Here is a 3,049-nt window from a genome sequence, read left to right as displayed (position 1 = left end):
AGCTTATTTTCATGCTTACCATTTATTAACCAATAATCTATAAACCATAGACAATAGCCCATTACAAAACCCTGAGGACCCTGGGTATTCGAGTAAAATACCTGCACTGTAGTGCTAAACCTGTACTAAGCTTATGCCATAGTGCTAATCCGGATAATACACATAAGGTCGTGCCCACCACCTACACTAAGCTTACGCTATAGTGTTAATCTGGACATGATACATAAGTTCGTATCCACCTTTCCTGCACTTAGTGCCCTTACACACTATAGTGTTGTTATAAACCTTCAGCTGCTATACTCTATGGCATGCCAACTATACCCTGTCCCTCAATGACTTACTTGGGAATATAGTCTATTTTATTCAATCCATCCATGGCAAAGTATATTATCATAATTTAACATTGGGCAGTTCATACCCGAAATAACATTCATGGTAAAATATCACATTATTCATGATCAATGCATTATAATTTTACATTATGACATATCAATGTCATGTTGAAGTTATAACAATGACATAATATCATGTTGATATAAATAAGGTAGACTTGTCGCAAGTCTTCCTGGTGATATATAAAACATCTATGTACATGATGTATAAAACATCTATGTACAAAGTCATGCATGTATTGCACTCACCTTGACACTTTATATATTTCAAAATATATAAGCCTCATTATTGCCATAATAAACCATTTTCTATTTGACTTGCTTCGTGTTGAAAACATTTTTGTGTTTTGATATAAACAAATTAAGTTTAAATGAATTTTAAGATATTACAAATGAGTTTCTAAGAATATTCGATTTAATTAATCGAATATCAAATTATTACTCCAAGTCTTTCAAGTTCAAATTCAAATCTTACTAAATGTGTAAAATTGTGTTTTATACTTAAACTATTTTTGAAACAATTTTCATAAAGTATTTTAAACCAAAATCAAGCCTAAAATCAATTTATCAAAGTGATTCACCTATGCACCAATCCATGCATCGATGCACCATGAATTAAATTGAACATCGAATGCATTTCATGCGTCGATGCGCATACCATGCACCGATGCACTAAGGATTTTATGAAAACATCAAATGCATTTGATGCATCGATGCACTAGCCATGCATCGATACACTCTGGCTATTTTGAAACATCGAATGCACTTGATGCATCGATGCACTCTTAGTGCACCGATGCACTAAGGGTTCAACGGTCAAAATATTTGAATTTTACACTGATGCACCGATGCACCATGGGTATGCATCGATGCACTGACGCTCCCAACTGAATTTATTAATTGTTTTCACACTTAAACGGCTATATTGACTCCACTAAGAATCCCCAACGTTCAGAATCATTTGACGGTATATTTAAACAAGCTTAAAAGCCATTGATCAATAACAAGAAACAAGAATCAAGAGAGAATAAAAGAGAAAGCATCAAACCTCAAGTTTGATCATTTCAAGCCTATTTTTCATTCAATATTCATTTTGCTTTCAAGAACACTACTTGTACTCAATTGTATTCATTTTTTAGTGTTCTTTTCTTTGTTCTAAAATTGTGCAAACAATCTACCTTGTGAGGATTTCCTTGTAAGTTTGCAAATTTGTAATCTTCTCTTTGAGAAAGAGTGTTCTCAGGAATTGGGGTATATTCTTGAGGGAGTTGTAAGGTTATCTCTTTGGCCTAAAAAAAAGAACAAATTAGTGAATTTGTTGGAAAATCCTTAGTGTGGATAGCTAAGGTAGTGGACATAGACTTTGATTGAGAAAGTCGAACCACTCTAAATCGATGTGCTATTACTTTCAATTTTCTGCAAAAGCTTCCACCAAAATTTTAATTGCCAATTCACCCCCATCTTGGCCGATTTTGTCGATCGATTAACTCAATAATTGGTATCTGAGCCTCACTCATTTGAAGGTTTAATCGCCTCTTGAGTCGATTCGGGAAGAGTTACATCGATTATCAAGTCATCAATGACATCTACTTCAAATGTTAACTCCGGTCTCGATTCGATGCCCGTCAACAAGCCTCCTTTCTTCAATGGAGCTAACTAGGCCTATTGGAAGAATAGGATGATGTATTTCATTCAAGCAAGTGACAAGGGAGCATGGAATGTTGTAGAAGACAGATATATCAAGCCTCTCACTCATCCAAGATTGTGGAGTGAATGAGAGACAAGAATGTTCCATCTCAACTCCAAAGCAATCCATATCATATTTTATGCTCTTGGACCAGATGAATATGGAAGAGTTTCATCTTGTACAACTGCCAAAGAAATATGAGATAAACTACAAGTCACTCATGAAGGCACAGACGAGGTAAAAGAATCTAAAATTAGTCTTCTAACACATAGCTATGAAAATTTCATGATGAAACCAAATGAAGATATCAAAGCTATGACGGATAGATTCTCAACGATTGTTAATGGTCTCAAATCATTTGGAGAGATCATTCCAAACGAAAATCTTGTGAGGAAGTTAGTTTACTCACCTCCAAAATCATGGCAATCCAAGAAGACGACAATCATCAAGGCTAAGAACCTAAAGTCCTTAACTCTTGAAGAGCTAATCGGCTCCCTACTCACTCATAAAATGATGCTTGAAGATGAGGTGGACCTCAATAAGATTGACGAGACACCAAAGGAGAATGAGAAGAATAAAAACATTGGTGTTGCTCTCAAATCCACAAAAGATGAGAGTGATTCGGATGAAGATGACGATGACGATGACAAGAAAATGGCATTGTTTGCCAAACGATTCAGAAAAATGATGAGACCTTACTGAGGAAGAAAATTAAAATGAAATGAAGGTCTCAAAAATGAACAAAAAGAGAAGGACCCTATCATTTGCTATGAATGCAAAAAGTCGGGGCATGTAAAATATGATTGCCCAAAATTGAAAAGAAATGGTCAATCAAAGAATAAGCACAAGGATCATGTGGCTACATGGAGCGATGAAGAGGGTTTTGATGAAGAGGAACAAGAAGTAGTAAACTTGTGCTTGATGGCATTCGGGGAAGATTCTAAGGTAACCTCTGACTCTTCTGAATTAG

This window comes from Hibiscus syriacus, unplaced genomic scaffold (genome assembly GCF_006381635.1).
Source record: "Hibiscus syriacus cultivar Baekdansim isolate YM2019G1 unplaced genomic scaffold, ASM638163v2 tig00111330_pilon, whole genome shotgun sequence".
NCBI classification, from domain to species: domain Eukaryota; kingdom Viridiplantae; phylum Streptophyta; class Magnoliopsida; order Malvales; family Malvaceae; genus Hibiscus; species Hibiscus syriacus.
Note: the sequence above shows the minus strand (reverse complement) of the source record.